The following is a 21,634-nucleotide window of genomic DNA, read 5'->3' on the forward strand; positions in this document are numbered from 1 at the left end:
AGGGCTCCTGGGTGTTCCAAAGTCAACCAAGTAAGTGACTTCTCCCTTCTTCTCAATGATAGGATAGGGTCCACTCCATTTGTCCTGGAGTGCTGCTGGGGCCACTGGCTCCAGTACCCACACCTTCTGTCCTGGTTGGAACTCTACCAGTACAGCCTTTTGGTCATACCAAGCTTTTTGTAATTCTTGGCTGGCCTCCAGGTGTTTGGATGCTCTTTCCATGTACTCAGCCATCCTGGAGCGGAGACCAAGTACTTAGTCCACTATGTCTAGCTTAGGCTTTTTGAGAGGTAACTCCCATCCTTCCTTCACCAAACACAATGGACCCCTCACAGGGTGGCCAAACAAAAGTTCAAAAGGGCTGTAGCCAACCCCCTTCTGTGGGACCTCTCTGTAAGCAAAGAGCAGGCAAGGTAAAAGAATGTCCCATTTCCGCCTGAGCTTCTCTGGTAATCCTTTTATCATGCCTTTTAGGGTCTTGTTAAATCTCTCCACAAGCCCATTGCACTGTGGGTGGTAGGGGGTGGTAAACTTGTAGTTTACCCCACACTCCTTCCACATTGCTTTCAGATAGCTGGACATAAAATTGGTGCCCCTATCTGATAATACCTCCTTTGGGAAGCCCACTCTTGAGAAAACTGCAATGAGGGCTTTTGCCACCACAGGTGCTGTGGTGGTCCTCAGGGGAATAGCCTCTGGATACCTGGTGGCATGATCCACTACCACCAGTATAAATCTGTTCCCAGATGCTGTTTGGGGGTCCATGGGACCCACAATATCAATTCCAACTCTTTCAAAGGGAACCCCCACCACAGGTAGTGGTATTAGGGGGGCCTTTGTTGTGCCACCTGACTTACCACTGGCTTGGCAAGTGACACAGGAGCGACAAAACTCCTTGACATTTTCTGACATATGAGGCCAGTGAAAGTGTGAAACAAGCCGGTCCCACGTCTTGTTCTGGCCTAAGTGTCCTGCAAGGGGAATATCATGGACCAAGGTAAGGAGGAACCCCCTAAACTGCAGAGGTATAACCAACCTCCTGGTCATGCCAGGCTTGGGGTCTCTAGCCTCTGAGTAAAGGAGTCCATCATCCCAATACACAGTATGGGTACCTTGGGCATCCCCAGCAGCCTCAGCAGCAGCCTGCTGTCTGAGGGGTTCAAGGGAAGGGCAATCTAATTGAGCCTGCCTCAGGTCTGCCCTTGAGGGTCCCCCTGTCCCCAGAAACTCAACCTGGTCAGGTTCAAGTTCCTCAGAGACAGTCTCCTCTTGGACTGCAGAATCAGTTTCCTCTGAAACTTGATCCTCAACCTGGGGCAAGGTGGAAGGCTCAGCCTTTCCTCTCTTGCTCCTTCTCTTGGGTTGTGGTTGGTCTATTGTTCCAAGATCCACCACTGGTTCAGGAAGGCACTTCTTAGCCTGAGCCCTTGTCATGGCAAGGACATGCTCTGAAATCCCTAGCATTTCTGCATGAGTCCTGTACTCCACTTCTGACCAAGCTGAGCTTTCAAGATCATTGCCTAACAGACAGTCTACTGGTAGGTCTGCACTCACAACAACTTTCTTTAGGCCATCTACCCCTCCCCAGGAGAAGTTCACAACTGCCACACTATGGGAAGTAGTGGAGTTGCTTGCATTGGTCACTAGGTAACTCTCACCTAGTACAATCTGTCCAGGGTCCACAAAGTCAGGTGTCACCATTGTGACACTGGCACATGTGTCCCTGTAGGCTTGAGCCAGTTTCTCATTAATTAAAGGCGTCTGCCTATATTTGCCCAGGTTACTGGGACTCACTGCAGTGGGCAAATCTATGTCCCATCATATAGGAGAACTGCCTGAGTAGGGGTTCTGACTAGGCCAGATCCTACTTCAATACCCAGGGTCAACCCAGCTACACCCTTGGACTGTGTTCCACCACTGCTTACTGGACTAGGGGCTGCAGTTGCTTTAGGAGCTGGAGTGGTGGAGACTGGATTTGCCTTAGTGCATTCACTGCCCCAGTGTGAAACTGATTTGCAGGTATTACACCAAGGTGTCTTTGGACCTTTATTCTTCTTCTTCTTGTTTCCATTTTGGGAACCACCCTCCTTACTATTAGTTTGGGGGCCTGAAGACTTCTGGTCTTTTTCTTTATCTTTATCTTTCTGATTCCCACCCTTCTGGTCTGCTTTCTTCTGGTCACCACCTTGGTTCTGGGGTTTCTGCTTAATCCTTGTTCTGACCCATTTGTCCGCCTTCTTTCCCAATTCTTGGGGAGAGGTCAGATCAGAGTCAATAAGGTATTGATGCAACAGCTGGTTTGTACAGTTATTAAGGATCTGTTCTCTCATTATAAGATTGTACAATCCTGTATAGTCTGAAACTTTACTTCCCTGCAACCAACCCTCCAAAGCCTTAGTGGCACACTCAACGAAATCAGTCCAGTCTTGAGTCTGTGCTTTTTGGGTGTCTCTGAACAACAACCTGTATTGCTCAGTGGTTAGGCCAAACCCTTCAATAAGAGCACTCTTCAAAACAGAGTAGTTTTTGGCATCCTCAGGTCTAACTGTGAGGAGCCTGTCCCTCCCTTTCTCAGAAAAGGAGTACCATAAAATTGCAGCCCACTGATCCTGAGGAACCTGCTGTACCATGCAGGCTCTCTCAAGAGCAGTCATCCATTTGTGGATGTCATCCCCTTCCTTGTAGGGGGGCACAATTTTTGTCAGGTTTCTATTATCATAGCCCCTGTCTTTTTCTCTAGGAAAATTGCTGCCACCAGTGGCATCTAAGCCACTCAATTTCTGCTCTCTAGCCAAGGTAAGTCTAGCTTGAGCCAAGGTAAGTTTAGCTTGAGCCAGGGCTACCTCCTCCCTCTCTATTTGGAGTTTGACAGCCCTCATTCTGGCCCTATGCTCTGTCTTCTGAGAAGCAGTCATGCCTCTCTGAGATTCTCTAGAGGCACTAGAAATATGAGAGTCCCCTGAGGGAGATCTCACTCTTCTGTTGCCTGGGAGAATGACATGGTTGGATCTGGGGAGGTGCTGGCCCTCTCCATTTCCCAGTAGGTCTAAGTTGGCCTGGTTAAGCCTGGCAACTTGGACCTGGCTACCCCTCTGATCCTGATTCTCTGGGTCCTCTACTTCTGAGTCCTCCTCCTCCTCCTCTTCCTCCTCTTCTTCTTCCTCCTCTGGAGTGGTATCAGTTACAGGGGGGTTCACTCCTTCTCCTGATTCTAAGGGGGGTTCATTTCCCTTCTCTAAGTCATCCTGCTCTAGAATGGCTATCAGGATAGGACATGTGGGACTTCTGCCCCTTTTTAACCCTCTTGATATGCACAAGGCTATCAAGTCCTTTCGGGTTAGTTTGTCATAGCTGGAAGTTGCCTTGGTAAGGTCAACTGTCACAGGAGCAGACCCTGAGGCTTTTCCTGTGTCAGACATGACTGCTAGTGAGGTGTAAGTGGTGCACTTACCTACACTAAGTGTTTTCCTACTGTACCTTGCTAGTGAGTTGTAGTCAGGGTGTGCTAATCCCTTTAATCTACAACTACTAAGTTCAGTAGAACTTAATATGCTAAGCTTTTGATTTATATGTACCTAGAGGTACTTGATGTGATCTTTCAATTTGATAAAAGATTGCAATGGTAAAACAACAACAAGCTCAAATCCGCACCGCTGCTCACCAATGTGAGAAGTTGGCCTGATAGGTGATGTTTCCAATTCTGGAACCACCTATTATCAGACCAAACAATCCCTTATGGTGTCAGGTTGTAAGTCAACCTTGTTAGACAAGCTATCCTAGGGGTAGCATGGACTAAGCAGCCTAAAGGCTTAACTTAAGAGGTCGTGTTAAGCGAGCTGTTTTACCACATACAATCCTGTAATATCAAATGAAAGGACACCACACAAGTATATATTATAAAAATATATGTGTTTATTACTAAAAACAATCCCCAGTATTCTTTATGAATAAAGGGGCACAAGCGTTAAATCAAAAGCACAGTTTAAACATACAAGTTGCACAATTATGGATGAGGGCGGGTGGCCACTCAAACCATATACTAAACAAGTGGTATAAGAGATACCAATCGAACAGTGCTTAGGCCTAGGGCCTAGGGAATCGCTGGGAGCAGTCAGGACAAGCAGTGCTGAAGTCGGGAGAGGCCCACGGGATTCGGGAGCAGTGCGGAAAGCGCACGCATGCACCAATGTTAACCAATGGTGCGTAAAAGTTACAAAGTTAAAGTTTAAGGACACTTCCGCTGAACCTAGAGGAACAAAACTTAAGACACAGACCCTAGAGATGTGTACCAGTGTGGGAACACCGGCGGAGCAAAGTTACCTCACCCACAGGAAGCGGGTGCACAGGGTCGAAGTTGAGTCGGGTTTCGTCACGCAGGCTCTTGGTGCTTGAAGCTGAAAGGGCTGCAGGCGGGGTGAAAGAAAAGTGTCCGGTGGAGTCCAAGGGTGGACTCGAGTCGAAAAGTACCTGAAAGCAGAGGGGACAGAGTCTGGGTCACTCAGCAGTGACCAGGGTGGAACCAGGACGGAACCAGGCAATGTCGGGCGCAATCATGTCGCTGTCGAGGTGCTTCTCTCCGCTGTCACGTGGGCTCTGGGGCATCTACGATGTCCAGGAGCAGGTCACGATCTGTCCCATGCAGGCTCTCGCCGTCGGCGCTGTCGGCTTCAAGATTGGAGCAAACAACACTTGGCAAAAGCAATCCATGCGGAACCGGGAGATTGCTTCTCACTCGAACCAGGAGGGTCAGAGTGGGGGCTCCTTTTCAGGGGAGCTGGTGCAAATCTGGAGCAACCAGATTCACAAGTCGATTTCAAGTTTTCGTCGGCACAGGGGCCACTAGCCGGCTGGCAAGTGACCGGACCAACGCGTTGAGCCAAAAGTAGCAGAAGGGCCCCACGCAGCACTCGATGAGTGTAGAGGGGTGAGCTTCGGTGCAAGAGTGGCTCAGGGTTGGGGCTTCTCAAACCCCGGTGTACAGCTTCGAGGGTCACTCGTGGGCTGCACAGTCAGCGTCTCGTGGTCAATTCAAGATGGCGTGCCCCACGCTTCCGGTCGCCTCCACGGGTCTCAGCTCTGCAGGGACTGTGGATCGGGCTGTTGGAAAGCAGGCAGGCTTGATCTCGTCGATCTCTGTCGCTCGAGTTCCGGCGGGAACTGCAACAAAGTAGACGTCGATACCTGGATGGTGCCTGTTTGCACAGGGTGGTCACTCCTTGACCACAAGGGAGATTCTTCGGGCTTCTACGTCGAGTAGGATGTCGAAGGGTCCAGAATTTCGTTTCTTATGTTTCTTCAGGATAATCTGAAGTGCATTGGCACTGCTCCCACTCTTATTCGAATCTGGGGGGCGTGATTACCTGCTAGGTCCCCCCCTATGGGTGGGACCCAGGAAGGGGGTGGATACACCCCTTTCCTTTGATCCAGGCCGCCCTGGCACGAGGGCTGGAGTGCCCCAGAACCGGTTTGGCCGGATTATGCAAGGGGCAGCCTTGTGCGCCCCAGGCAGTGTCTGGTTTCTTTCAGACCTCCCTGCTACAATCCACTATCTCCTGTCTGGAGGGTGGTGACACCCTCCTGTGGCAGGAAACCCTTTGTCCAGGCCCCATTTGGCTGAGTTTCGGTCAGCTGCAGGGGTCCAGACTCTTGTCTGTGGCAGAGGCATCCATTTTGTGGATCTAAGGCCCTTTTAGAAATTAACCGCATTAAAGTAAAGGGACATGTCTTACCCCTCTAGAGGGGTGGAATGCTATCCCCGTTGCCAGAACTGGCGAGGGGATAGTATTCCAAATCGTATGACACCTTACACGACATGTTTTGATAAAGCCAAACCAGAGTTGCTATATAACCGCGAGGATTATAAGGCACTTAAGAGTATATGGTATGGCATTATCCTGAAACAGCTTAGGGAGTTGTTCCCGACAGCTGCAGACAGGCTCAGCTCATGCTAGAGCTCCATCTCACATGAAACCACGCACTCTGCCTCCAGGATTGATGAGGCCTTCCATAGGAGTGGCTCACAGGTTTATATGTGTCCAGATATAGGTTTAGATATAGGTATACTATATCTAAGTAAGGGGTGATTACACCACCTTACCCCAGCTGAGTAATCAGCCAGTTGTGTCAATTTAAGAACCAGCCAGGGTTGGCAAAAGATATGCTGCAGCCCCTGGTAGGCCTTGGTGGCCCCTATGCCCTGGGCACCTATAGTGCATTATACAGGGGCTGACAAGGAGTCCATTTCCAATTGTGGTATGTGCCTATAGCACATGTATCATTAATTTAGTGAGAGAACAGCAGGCTGGGGGTCTGATCAGCAGGCCCACAGCCTCAGTAGTCGAAAACCAGTGAAGCAAAAAGCAAAAATGTGGGGTGACCATAGGATAGCAGACCCTACTCTCCTACAGGAAGAAACTGGTACCTGCTCCCACTGAGCCACTTAACACCTTGGACTCTTATTTAGTACAAGTGGTCAGCAAGATCAACAATGAGAGAAGGCAATCCCTAGAATTGAGCCAATCGCCAATTCTGCACCCAGAAAGCCCTTCCACAAGCGTTTTAAGTACAGCGACATCGGACATACCGCTAGAAAATCCCCCCATAAATATAGCAGATTCTATTCCCCAAGATAATGTCAATGAGGTTGATGACTCGGATCCACTAATAGACCTAATAGATCTATCAGTTAATACTGTTACCGATCCCAACCACCAGATAGCCATAGCGAACGAAGTCCTATCACCCCCGCAGCCTGCAACTCGGGCTGTTAGAGCCTGCAGAAAATTCCCAACAAAGCGGGGGGGGGGAAACAACAAGGTAGGAAAAAGGCCGCCACCCCACCTCCAAGATGTGAAGGGAATAATGCAGAGCTGGACATTGATGTAGAGTCAAGACGCATTATTGATGATGACCTATTTAATAGGATTCAAGATATGATAGACATCAAAATTAGGACTATAATTAAGCCCCTGATCGGGAAACTGGACAAATTAACATCTGAGGTTAAAAAGTTGGGCGGGGTACACAGCAAGTTGGCTGAAGAGGTGGAGAACTTATCCTCCCTTGTCACAAACCTAGCTGCTACGGATGTGGAGGCCAACCCAACCGAAAGCAACCGACAGCCCACCCTACAAGGGCACCCGCAACCACCTCCATCATTACCTGTACCTAGACAGGAAGCTGAAGTTGGAGACCTCCCCACCAGCACAACTGCTGTTACTGCGGAACCGCAACAAGCGGATGTCTCAGCTCAATTCATCTTGGAAGCCTCTCCAGTAGTACTCGTTCTGGTAAACGTCCCTGTTCTATCACAAGACAAAACAGAGTCCAATCAGGGTTTGAAAGATAAAGCGCTACATTGGCTCACTAATAACATGCATATGGCACCTCAAGGGTTTGATAAACTGGCAGGGGACATCGTTATGACCAGGAGGGTACCTTGGATTGGGAGCAAGCCAAAAAAGTTTAAGGGGGATTGTGTAATCTTAAACTTTGCCAATGCGGAGGTCCTCCCAGACATTCTGACCAATATTTTTCCACCCCAACGTCGCAGTGGCTCCATAATTCCCCTCACCCTCAAATTTTTCTATAGTGAGACTCAGTTTGCCACATTCCCCAAGATCCCCAGATACAAGAGACCTACTAACATCATTAGCTGGGGAGGGGGCACCAGACCTCGATATTCTAACGATCGTTTCCAGCCCACATCCAACTTGGAGATAGGAAGATTTAACTACTCGAATGAGCTAAACATCAGGCCTGCCATGCTACACGAGCCTAGTATAAATGGTCGGGGTCCCGGTTTCTCGGGTTACGATCATAGTGGTCGGGGCAATGGGTTTACACTCCGGATGAGAAATAACCAGCTTTTGACACGCCCAAATACGCCACAACCTATGTGGAGCACAGCAGTTTTTGGGCAGGGTCAGGTAGCTACTCCCCTTGAGTGGGGTCTTGGAACGGGAAATAGGTATGGCCCTTTATCTGATCTAAATACCTGTGATTGACTTAAAGTAGGAGTCGATTCAGAAAGTGAGGCACTGAATATGCCATCATTAAAAAGTGGTCAGCATAATATTGTCGAATCCCTCAGTGAACTTACTCATAAGGAAGCATCAGAGTTCCAAGAGTCGTCAAATCTTGCCCACCCCCCGATTTTATATCGGATGGAGGCTTGCGCCATGCCGAGCCCGATCATTGAGAATACACAGAGCCTCTCTCTAGGGGAACTTAATGAGGGATCATTAACGCAACGAACAGCTGAAGGGGACCTGGAGGGGGTAAATGAACCTAGGATACCCACCGACTCCTGCAAGATCATAAGCTGGAATGTAGCAGGCTTAAACGCAAAACGTCAGGATAATGTCTGGTTGAGCTTTGTCTCAAACCATCACATTATCGCCCTGCAAGAAACCTGGGACACATCCGCCAATCTTTGGTGGGATGGGTTTACCAGTTTCACCAAAGCTGCAGTCCCTAGCCGAGCGGGTAGAGCTAAAGGCGGTTTGGTAATTTTGTTTTCCTTAGACTTAAAAGGAAGCTACAGGCAGATTAGCACTGACTCTGATAATATCTTAATGGTTGAAAGGGTTATCAATAACACTAGCAGGACCTTATATATCAACTTTTATAATTCTGGGAACAGCGATTACAAAGGTTGCAACATTGCTATCCTAGACAGCATTTTAAATACAGTATCTCAGAATATCAAGTTTGTTTTTGAGTTTATCTTACTAGGCGATTTTAATATTCATTTATGTAACCTAGCCTGTAAGGGAAGTAGCGATAATGAGGTTGACGATGTGGCCTTACAGGGACCTCACTTTGAACATTCCGCAGAGGGGCAGGAGCTTGAAGAACTACTCGCTAACTATGATCTGTACGAACCTGACTGGGGCCCGAGAATGCCAACCTTTACTGGCATCCAACATGGAACAGTGATAGATTACATTTTCGTCTCACAAGGCATCCTAAGTCGGACCACGGATTATCGTACAGTTTTAACACATTATAGCGACTATAATCCCGTATTACTCGAAGTGGCCTGGGGAGCTCAGATGGGGGCATCCCCAATAACAGTAAAACTTGCACATCCCCTGAGGACCACTGATCAAGATAGACGAGTGAAATGGGCTAAAGTGATCCCGGAGAATTTCTATGTAGATGTAGATGTAAATTGATACTTGTATAGCGCACTACTCACCCGCAAGGGTCTCAAGGCGCTTGTACGAATACCGCTGTGGAACCCATCCTGGCTTTCCCTGTGAGGTGTCCACTCCTGGGCACCCCCAAGGTGGAGGCCAGGCATCCTTGGCGTTGTGGGGGCCGGTGTGGAGATTAAGCAAGCTATTGCCCAGAGTTGCAGAGTGGGACTCCATGATTGGAATAGGCACCGAGGAGAGAATTATCAGGTCCGTGGAATTTTGAGCCCAAGACCCGCCGAGGCGGGGAATTGAACCCTGGTCCCGGGCTAGACCTCTGCATCAGGGTCTGCCGCTCTAACCATTGAGCCACACTTCTCCAAAAAACTTCCCAAAAATTAAAGCCAAGGTAGAGCTCTGTAAAAATACAGGCGCCCAAGGGAAAAAAATAGTAGCAGCATATGAGGCAATTTGTGGCCAGGTGTCAAAGGATCTTTTAGCCAAGCCTATAAAGGGAACCCTAGGAAACAAGCGCTGGTTTGACTCTGCATGTTCGAACGCCCATAGAGATCTGCTGGTAGCCCTAAAAAATGTCCCTAGGGTTAAAGATGATATCTCTAGATTAAGGAAAAATTATAAGGCAGCCATAAAGAATCGCAAGGACACCATCAAACGCGAAGCATGGGAAAATCTCCTTTCAGCGGCAGTGTTGAAGGATAGCAGGAGATTTTGGGAGATCATTAAACAGCCCCTATTCTCTGAAGATAAAAATGCACCCATGGACTGCGTGATCACCGATGAAAAATGGCTGTCTCATTTTAAAAACGTCTATGGGGGCGAGGAAGAAGGAAACAAAGAGGTCCCACTGCCCTTCGTAGCTGTACATCCTATCATCTTTAATCCCCAAGAAGTGGAAAAAGCTCTTTTGGCAACTACAAAACATAAGGCACCTGGCCCTGACGGAGTCCCTGCTGACTTTTTTATGTACTCACCAAAACTGTGGGCGGAGGTTATGTCAAATGTGTTTAACGCAGTTAATGGTAATCCAGCCCCTGCCTCGTGGGCCATATCCACCATTGTCCCTATTTTTAAAAACAAAGGTCAGCGGGATGATCCCGCGTGTTATAGGCCCATATCCCTCTTGGACTCAACCATTAAAATCTTGGGTAGAGTACTTTTATTCAGACTGAGGGAGAATGTTGAGGGTTGTGGAGGACTGTGTGATCTACAATATGGTTTTAGAGAGAGAAAAGGGACCATTGAACAATGTATCAATCTGCACTTACTTATCTCTAAATACACTGTGGCCAAGGAGGGTTCCGTGTTTCTCGCATTCATGGACCTCTCCTCGGCTTTCGACCTGGTCAATAGGACAAAACTATGGTTGATCTTGTTGGAGATGGGTATCGATGAGGCCTTGGTCGTGTTCATGGCCACTTTGCATCAGGAGCTTTTTGCAGCAGTTCGAGTGTCAAATAATGGCAGATGTACACCACTGTTTAAATCTTTAAAAGGGGTACGGCAAGGCTGTATTTTAGCCCCCTTGCTTTTTACCATCTATATCAATGGCCTGGGGGCACATCTGCGGGGCCAGGAAGCGGACGTTCCGCGTGCAGGAGGCGCCCAAATTCCGGCACTCCTGTATGCGGATGACGTTGTGTTGATTGCCCGTACCGGCGTTGGCCTCCAGCTTCTTCTGGTCTCCTTCGGCTCTTTTATGGATAATTTGGACCTCAAGGTTAATGTCTCTAAGTCACACACGATGGCAATGGGGCGTGAGTGCACTAAAAAAAGACATAAAACATTCTTTTGTAGAGGGGTCCCCGTCTCTAAGGTAACTACATTCCCCTACTTGGGTGTATTGTTCGACCAGAAAGGATCGTGGGGCCCACAGATAAGAGCAAAGAGGCTGGCCGTAATCAGATCATCCTCAGCGCTCCTGGGTTTCACTGGCAAGTTAGGAGCAAGGCCCATGGAAGCTCTTTTAAAAATTTATAAGTGTAAGTCTGTGGCCATTGCACTATATGGGTCCCCTTTGTGGGGGTATGTAAACCTTGACCCTATTCAGAGAGCAGAAAACAGATTTATTAGATCCCTGCTCTCTGTACCACAGTCAACCCCAACTTATTCTATCCACAAAGAAGTGGGCTTACCTTATCTGTCAGACACATTGAGTCTAGCCCCCCTGACCCTGTGGTTGAAAATGTGGTTGAACGAAGATCTCCCTTTGAACCATAAAATTCTACACGATGTCTTATCGCTTGACAAATACAGCAGCATCCCATGGCTGGCCTATTTAGTCAAATCATTTACAGATTTGGGTCGTCCGGAACTTTTCTCATCCCCAGAGAAAATCAGGGTCAAGGACATAGACTATATAAAAAAGTCATTTAGGGAAAGGAAGGAAGTGCGTTGTGAGGAACACGAACTGTTGAAACCAGCAGTAAGGGCACATAGCCTTTTGGTTAGCGCATCCTCACTTGCACCTTATCTTAGCTTCGTTACATTCCCTTATCACAGGTTTTTATTAACTAAGTTTAGGTTCAACCTGTTACATTTTTATTTAGGTTCCTTTAAGAGCTGGCAGAAGCCAGACTTAGCCCCTCCCTGTAGCTGCGACCATTTTTCCGTGCAGGATACAATGCATTTTGTCATGTTTTGTAGTTTGTATCATGAGCAGAGGAAAAAATATTTGCTTCCTATCTTGAAAGAGGCCGGCTTCACACAGGTGCGCCCGGCGTTGCTCTTCTTACAACTTTTGTCAAATCCTCGCATTACTTTCTGCACTGCTAACTTTTTGGTGGCCGCTGCAAGGGCTAAAGCTGTCGGCCAAATTTCGCCTTAAAACTAATGGTTTTACTATGTTCTTTTTGGTATGAAATGTAAATCTATTTTAACTATGTGTATAACTTTTTAAACGTACATTTAGACTGTTGTTTTTTAGGAAAACGTAGGAACAAGTATTGTATGTAATGTTTTTTATTGCTTTTGTTTCTTTGTATGACTTGGAACAAGTCGAATAAAGATATTCTGACTGACTGACTGACATTTGTATGTCTCTCAGCTCCTTCTAGGCTCCCCCAGCTCACCCTTTGAGATACAGATGAAAGCCCCCCCACCTCACTGGCACCAGGTTCATGCTTCACACAGATACAAGGCTGCATAGAGTCTGCCTGGCTTGTCCTGTGAAAAGAGAGTAGTGTTACTGGTCAAACAGCATTGTGCCAAGTCAAGGCCAATCACACCCTCGTCTGTATTGTGTGTGTGTCCTGTGACATTCCTGCAGGGGAGTGGAGTTGTTAAAAATTGCAAATTCGGTCATAACTAAAGATGATCCTGCACTATTGAAAATACAAAACATGTTCAGTAACCAAACTCAACACACTCTATTAAATACTCATTTGGGCCTCATTTCACTCCAATATCTTCAAAAGTTCACCAGTGTGGCTGATGTGGTGATTCTCAGCTGAGTGGTATGTTCCAGGTTTGGGGAGACTCAAATGGAGAGGTAAGAATGCAAAACATGCGTTTGGGAGGGTAAGTCAGTAGTGGCTGGTGAAAGTGGTTGGGCGTAAAAGTTAGTTTTGTGGTTGGTGTAGCAAGCGAAGCGAGCAAACCCAACTGTCATAGAGTGGTTTGGGAGGGGTCTTTTACAGAGAGTTATTTAATAGAGAATAAACTGGTACATTTCAGAGCAAATGGGAAAAACACATAAGGCCCTGGGCAGGAGCAAATTTCTTCGCTCATTTTCTGCTCCCTCCTTTTAGTCGATCAAGTCAGGCCAGGATTCAGCCCCGGCATGAACTAATGCTGGGTGCTGATACCCCGCACCAGCACAAACTATTACTGGGTGCTGACACCTTGCACCAGCATGAACTATTGCTGGGTGCTGACACCTTGCACCAGCATGAACTATTGCTGGGTGCTGATACCTTGCACCAGCATGAACTATTGCTGGGTGCTGACACCTTGCACCAGCACAAACTATTACTGGGTGCTGACACCTTGCACCAGCATGAACTATTGCTGGGTGCTGATACCTTGCACCAGCATGAACTATTGCTGGCTGCTGACACCCCGCACCAGCATGCACTATTGCTGGGTGCTGCCACCTTGCATCAGCATGAACTATTGCTGGGTGCTGACACCCCGCACCAGCACAAACTAATTCTGGGTGCTGACACCTTGCACCAGCACGATCTATTGCTGGGTGCTGACACCTTGCACCAGCATGAACTATTGCTGGGTGCTGACACCTTGCACCAGCATGAACTATTGCTGGCTGCTGAGACCTTGCACCAGCATGAACTATTGCTGGCTGCTGACACCTTGCACCAGCATGAACTATTGCTGGGTGCTGACACCCCGCACCAGCACAAACTAATTCTGGGTGCTGACACCTTGCACCAGCACGATCTATTGCTGGGTGCTGCCACCTTGCACCAGCATGAACTATTGCTGGGTGCTGACACCTTGCACCAGCATGAACTATTGTTGAGTGCTGCCACCTTGCACAAGCATGAACTATTTCTGTGTGCTGCCGCCTTGCTCCAGCATGAACTATTGCTGGGTGCTGCCACCTTGCACCAGCAGGAACTATTGCTGCGTGCTGACACCTTGCACCAGCTCAAACTATTGCTGGGTGCTGCCACCTTGCACCAGCACAAACTATTGCTGGGTGCTGACACCTTGCACCAGCATGAGCTATTACTGGGTGCTGACACCTAGCACCAGCATGACACCCCGCACCAGCACGAACCATTGCTGGGTGCTAACACCTCGCACCAGCATGAACTATCGCTGGGTGCTGACACCTCGCACCAGTATGAACCATTGCTGGGTGCTGACACCCCGCACCAGCATGAACCATTGCTGGCTGCTGACACCTTGCACCAGCATGAACCTTTGCTGGCTGCTGCTGACACCTTGCACCAGCATGAACTATTGCTGGCTGCTAACACTTTGCACCAGCATGAACTATTGCTGGCTACTGACACCTCGCACCAGCATGAACTATTGCTGGGTGCTGACACCTTGCACCAACATGAACTATTGCTGGGTGCTGCCACCTTGCATCAGCATGAACTATTGCTGGGTGCTGACACCCCGCACCAGCACAAACCATTGCTGGGTGCTGACACCTTGCACCAGCATGAACTATTGCTGGGTGCTGACACCTTGCACCAGCATGAACTATTGCTGGGTGCTGACACCTTGAACCAACATGAACTATTGCTGGGTGCTGACACCTCGCACCAGCATGAACTATTGCTGGGTGCTGCCACCTTGCATCAGCATGAACTATTGCTGGGTGCTGACACCCCGCACCAGCACGAACCATTGCTGGGTGCTGACACCTTGCACCAGCATGAACTATTGCTGGGTGCTGACACCTTGCACCAGCATGAACTATTGCTGAGTGCTGACACCTTGCACCAGCATGAAATATCGCTGGGTGCTGCCACCTTGCACCAGCATGAACTATTGCTGGGTGCTGACACCTTGCACCAGCATGACCTATTGCTGGCTGCTAACACTTTGCACCAGCATGAACTATTGCTGGCTGCTGACACCCCGCACCAGCATGCACTATTGCTGGGTGCTGCCACCTTGCATCAGCATGAACTATTGCTGGGTGCTGACACCCCGCACCAGCACAAACCATTGCTGGGTGCTGACACCTTGCACCAGCATGAACTATTGCTGGGTGCTGACACCTTGCACCAGCATGAACTATTGCTGGGTGCTGACACCTTGCACCAACATGAACTATTGCTGGGTGCTGACACCTCGCACCAGCATGAACTATTGTTGGGTGCTGCCACCTTGCATCCGCATGAACTATTGCTGGGTGCTGACACCCCGCACCAGCACGAACTATTGCTGGGTGCTGACACCTTGCACCAGCGTGAACTATTGCTGGGTGCTGACACCTTGCACCAGCATGAACTATTGCTGAGTGCTGACACCTTGCACCAGCATGAACTATTGCTGGGTGCTGACACCTTGCACCAGCAGAGGATGCCTTCTGCATCGTGGTTGCCTATGCTCGAGTCGTGCACATAGATGATGCAATGCTTAGAAATACTGCACACAGTATGTAGCCAAAACAAAATACAAGTTCAATATTCATTCTGTGAAACCTTTTCCTGCCCTGCATGAACCTAGATTCATGTATGTTCCTGTGTTGCAGCCTGCTCTTCGAACACACGTTGTGTCTGCACGTATGAGCCCTGTCTGGATTGTAAAACACAAAGGAATCCATGGAGTTAAGATCGGTCTGACCCTCTCTGCTGATGCATAGATACCTCTCATGGAAGAAAATGCCCGGTTCAGGCCTCGGTGTGAGCAGGTCTGGTGAGCACGTCTGAGCTTCAGTAACTGTCCGGATAAACAGATATGGGGGCAGATTTACAAGCCCCCTGCGCCACGAGTACGTCACTTTTTTGACATGCTGGAGGCGCATTACACTTCTCTATATTTACAAGGAGAGGAAAGCCACCCTGCCTGACTTTTCCTGTCCTTGTAAATACGGTCCCAACACACGCAGCACTTTGCGTGGAAGGGGCGTTCCATGGGTGTTGCTGTGGGTGTTCCCACGCAACACCCATGGAAATGACACATCTCCAGATTTACGAGAAATTGTAAATCTGGAAATGCGTGTCAATGCTACGCCTCCCCAGGGGAGGCATAGCGAGGTGCAACGAGGAGAAGTGTTTTCATTTCTCCTCGTTTTTTTCTCTTTCAAAGTGTGCTGCATTCTACAGCACGCTTTGCAAGAGGAAAATACTTGTAGTGATTGTTTTTGTGCAGGGAGGTGCCCTTCCTGCACAAAAACAGTCTCCCCATGACGCAGTCATCCTTGCACCATGGTGCAAGGGTGCTTGCACCGACGCATGGCAGCAGTTTGTGTGCCAGCGCAGGGGAGAGCACTGGAATGTGACATATTCTTGTAAATATGTCTCATTCCTGTGCTTTGGAAGTGGCGCAGCCAAAGGGCTTGCGTTGCCGCGCTGTGGCACTTCCTTGTAGATCTGCCCCATGGTATTTTCCACTCTCCCCCGGACATGTTTTTAATGATTGACACATTCAATCATTAGAAGTCAAATCCCTCCCTGGAACACCTAAAATTCCTTAGAGATGTCAGGAGTATTTACAACAAGCAAATCAAGTGCGCTAAGGCAGATTATTTCAGACTACAACTTGAGCAAGCTGCTAATCGCCCCAAGAAACTCTTTGAATTGGTAAAACATCAATCAACTGGGGATACAAATCACTCTATTTCCAATGTCTGCAAACCGTCTGGTGAAGAATTTTCGGCTTTCTTCATTGAGAAATCAAGACTCATCTCCAGCGATCTTGCCTCCAAGGAGGCTCTATTGCCAATGTCTGGGTCACAGAAAAGCCCTACCTTACTAGCCTGATCATCAAGAATAAGGCCTCATGGAGCACCTTTACCCCTTTCAGTGAAAAAGAGATCAATAGGGTTCTTCAGAACATCAACCCATCCAACCACTTTAATGACCCACTGCCCCCAATCATTTTCAAAGAGATCAAGAATGCGCTCATCCCCACTTGGACAAGGATAGTAAACACTTCTCTATCCCAAGGCACGATCCCAGACTGTTTAAAAGCAGCGCAGGTTTCACCTATACAAAAAAAACTACTGCTGAGAAATCTGACCTCACAAATTTCCGCCCCATTTCTAACATCCCCATCTAGCTAAACTACTTGAAAAATGTGTACAAACCCAACTTTGCGCTCACATGGAGAACTTCCAACTTCCTAACCAACATCAATCAGGCTTTCGGAAGGGGCACAGCACTGAATACGCACTCACGCACGTTATGGACGACATACTAAACATACTCGATCAAAGTGACTCTTGCCTCTTGATCCTCCTTGATCTTTCCTCCGCATTCGACAGGATTAATCATGACAACCTCCTTTCCACTCTGAAGAACAGGATGGGATTCTCGTGTCTGGTGCTACAATGGTTCTCCTCCTTCCTCCACCACAGAACACAAAGAGGTAAGGCAAACCACTCCCTCTCCCTGCCCTCTCTAGTACTCATGGGTGTACCCCAAGGGTCTGCCCTCTTCCTTTTCAACCTCTTTTTGGAACCTCTTGCTAATTCTCTAAATGACATGAACATTCTCTTCCATATGTACGCTGACGACACACAACTTTACCTGAAAATCTCATCCCTGGATAACATCATTTCTCTCAACTCTACATTACCATCTACCCAAAATTGGTTAACTGAGAACCACCTCCTGCTCAACACAGCCAAAACTGAATTTCTTCTCATCTCTCCTCCGAACCACCCCTTCAGCCTAGACCTTTGGTTGACTCACCTCTCAGCCTACAATTGCACCCCTCTCATCATAGACTTTGCCAAATTCCTCGGAATCACCTTGGACAAGCACTTGAATATGAAAAATCATATCAGTAACGTATGTAAGGGAGCTTATCACTTGATGAGGACACTCAGAAATTTCAAGCCATTCCTTCCACAGAATGACTTCAAACATGCAGTCCAAGCATTGGTATTACCGAGGCTAGACTATGGCAGCGCTACACTTTGTGGCCTTCCCAGGTACACCTTGGCTCCACTGAGGTCAGCTCTGAATGGTGCAGCCAGACTAGTTATTGGTACCAAACGAAATGGGCATATTTTCCCAGTCCTAAAGTCTCTTAAATGGTTGCCCTACGAAGCCCGAATCCAGTTAAAGATTATCGTTCTTGCACACAAAGCCCTGCACGACAACACCCCCAGGTACCTAGCACAAAAAACTTGAATTATCATGTGGCGAGAGATCTTTAAGAAGCGCTAACAACTTCCTCTTGAAGCCATGTATCACGAATAAAAAGAGAACTTGTTGTCGAGCCATCTCGGGTGCTGCACCAAAGATCTGGAACTCTCCTCTACCGGATTTGGCAGAATATCATCATTAACTGCTTTCAAACTGGAAGTCAAAAGATTCCTATTGAACAAATTCTTACCTTAACGTGGCCGATTTGATTAACTCTACATCCTTCTTATCATCCTGTGTTTTTGCTCTCTGCACCTCTCAGGTGTAAGTTTTGCCCCCATAGCAGCTTGGTACTGACCTGTTTATTGAATTACTCGCTGTCTACCACCTGTCTGTGATTATTGTGACAATAACTGTTTCGTTACTGGAGATGCATTCTCCTTCTCCTCTCATGATGTATCACTTGTATTTGACCTTTGGTTACTACAACTGTTTGGCACTCTTTTTGTTATCGATACTAGAATATTACTCTACCTTCTTCATATTGTGGAGAAGTGTGGCTCAATGGTTAGAGCGGCAGAACCTGATGCAGAGGTCTGGCCCGAGACCAGGGTTCAATGGCTGGCCTCGGCTGGTTTCGGCGGATCTTGGGCTCATAATTCCTCTGACCTGATTTCTCGCCTCAGTGCCTACTCTAAGCACGGGCCCCACGCTGCAACTCTGGGCAATAGCTTGCTTTGTCTCCACAACGGCCCCCAAAAGTGCTAGGGATGCATGGTTGCACCCTGGGGATGCCCAGGAGTGGACATTTCACGGGGAAAAAACAGGAAGGGTTCCCTAGCGGTATGAGTACAGCGCCAGGACACTCAGGAGTATCAGTGCGCTTTACAAATACGTCTACATTTAAAGTGCTCTGATATCCCTTGGGGTCTCGTTCGCGCTATATAAAACTCTATAAAATAAATTCCTAAACTGAATTGGTTTAAGCTCCAACTAATGCACATAACTCATGCGTCGCAGCCTGTGGGGAGGGGGGCGGATGGGGTGAGAGAGACTGGTTACATCTCTGACATGAATCACCAAGGAACCCAAATGTCCACTTCCTCTTTAACAAACGTTTCTGCCAGAACAGGGCTAGTGCGCGGCTTCTCCCGAAAAACTAATATCAAGAGCATGTGAATGTTGGCAGGTTTTTCTTCCCCTTCCATGTGGGACAATGAGATGCCATGGTAGGTCAGGACAGATGCGGATCAAACAGCAGTACCTCCCCTCAGGATGGTATGTTTTTTAGGAACCCCCTAAAGAGCTATTTGTTCTGGCTAGGAGGCTGGAGTTGTATGTAGGTGTTTCCTGAATCAGATCTTTTTGTCACAAACTTTACTAATTCGGTCTTGCAACTAAGCGCCATGAATCCACAAAGCAGGTATTCAAGTGCTGTATAAATAAATCAATCACCCACTGTGATCAGAAAGCAGCATCGCTTCCTTAAAGAAAACAACTTCTTTTTACCATCAACCAGGATTCCGCTCTGGCAGAAACAGTGAATCTGCTGTTTTCCACCTAGGATAGGCTCAAGAATGCTATTAAAATAAATGGCAAGTGGGTAAGAGGAACACACTGCTTGCATGTAACAGCACCATTCTGCCCCCAAGCTGACGAGCTTTGGAACGCCTGCATGCTATGAGGGGGATTACACCTGAGAAAATTAGCAGCATGTCCAAAAACCCATAAATATTTTCTACTGGAGGGAGGAATCCCGAAATACTGTTGTCTAGAGATAAGATTTCAAAATATGGCATTCGCTGAACTACAACTACCAAGATGCTATGGGGTAATGGTGCCGTTACATTCAAGCAGTGTGGTCCTATCCACTTTCACTATTAAAACAAAGGGAGTTAATGCCCTCCTTCGATCTGACCTCTCTTCCACCTTTGACATGGTATATCACCCCGCAATGCTACCGAGACGTAGTGACATCGGAATTCAAGGTACCATTCTGGATCAGATCTATTCACATCTCGATGTCAGATCTCACATCATCTTCCTTGTTCTTTTATGTTCAGCTGGGACCTACCCATAAACTGATGACCTATAACTGAAAAACCATCAACCACATTCATCCGACTTCAGACGCACAGTCAGCCTTTCTTAAATGCGCACAGTGCCGCGGCCGGTCTATTCGGACCTGTAGCAGCCAATCACTCACTTTATTTATTTATTTTATTTATTTAAAAGGTTTTATATAGCGCTGGCTAGACCCGGAGGTATCAGAGCACTTTACATGAGTATCAGATCATAGTTGCAGGTTACATCGTTACAAAGGTTACATAGTTTTAGAGCATGGCAACATAGTTACTTGAAAAGGTCATAATTAACAATAAGCACATATACGTAAGGGGAAAAGCAGACAAGGGGAGAGATTCAGGGGAGGGGGTAGGAGCAGGGGAAGTAGACAGAGAATGACGGGGGAAAGAGGAGGGGAGGGTGAGAGACACAGCATGGAAAGAGGAGGGGGAGGGCGATGGGGACACAAACCGGTAGACGAGTCAAAGCAACGTCCAAAGTCCAGTAAGCTGTGATCCTAGGGGAAGTAGTATCATTTCCCTATCTTTGTTGCGAGAGGCTCCCTTTACGCAGTGGACTCTCTCAGAGGGGTCTCTGAGACTTCAAGGCTTATCAACTGGATCCTTCCCCAAAAAGGGAAGAGGGAGTGCTTTGGCAAGGGGTGCCATACCATACCTCACCTGTGAGTGGCTCCCTTGGCACTGTGGACTCTCTCAGCGGGTACGCTGAGACTCCAGAGTATAAATATTGGATCTTTCCCCAACAAGGGGAGAGGGAGTGCTTTGGCAAGGGGTGCCATACCAAACCTCACCTGTGAGTGGCTCCCTTGGCACTGTGGACTCTCTCAGCGGGTTCGCTGAGATTCAAGAGTATAAATATTGGATCTTTCCCCAACAAGGGAAGAAGGAGTGCTTAGTCAAAGGGCACAAAGGACAGGGGCTAGGCGGTGTAGCGAGGCAAGGGGAGAGATTCAGGGGAGAGGGGATAGGAGCTAGCGTATTACATGAGGAACAATAATGTTACAATTTTACATCAGTTACGATATTACATAAACATCAAGAAAAGCATTTAAAGAACATAGGGGACAGGTGAATGGAGCAAGGAAGGGTAAGGGGATAGGGTAAAGGGGTAGGAGGAAGAAACAATCTACAAAGTTAATCAAGGGCAGCCATTTTAGAGAGAGGGAGGAATCCTTAGTGGAGGAGGAGGTCTTGCACTTGACCCAGATGTTCCCGGGAGGCGGGGCAGCCATTTTAGAGATATCAGAAATGCCAGGAACCGGGAACCTGAAGTCATTTAAGGTGCATCCACCCCAACATCAGCGTGTGGAGCGAGATTCCAGAATGAGGCCACCAAATCAAACCAGTCCTCGGAGTAAGAGCAGACAGCTCCCGGCGTCAGAAATGCAAGAGCCAAAATCCCACAGGCAGCCTAGGACGAGAGCAACTGTGGGCACCAGAGACTCACCGCAGATGCCCAGAGCTCCACAGCACCTCTCAGTAGTGGCTGGAAGCACGCCTGGAGCCCAAGGAAGCGAAGATACATCGGCGTGGTGGCAGCAGGGGTTAGAGTAGAATATAGGCCATTTGAAGATTAATAAGTAAGTACGTCTACTACAGATTCTAGGGTTACAAATTACATATATACAAATTGCAAAACACTCAAGATTACATT

This window comes from Lissotriton helveticus, chromosome 11, assembly GCF_964261635.1.
Source record: "Lissotriton helveticus chromosome 11, aLisHel1.1, whole genome shotgun sequence".
NCBI classification, from domain to species: Eukaryota; Metazoa; Chordata; class Amphibia; order Caudata; family Salamandridae; genus Lissotriton; species Lissotriton helveticus.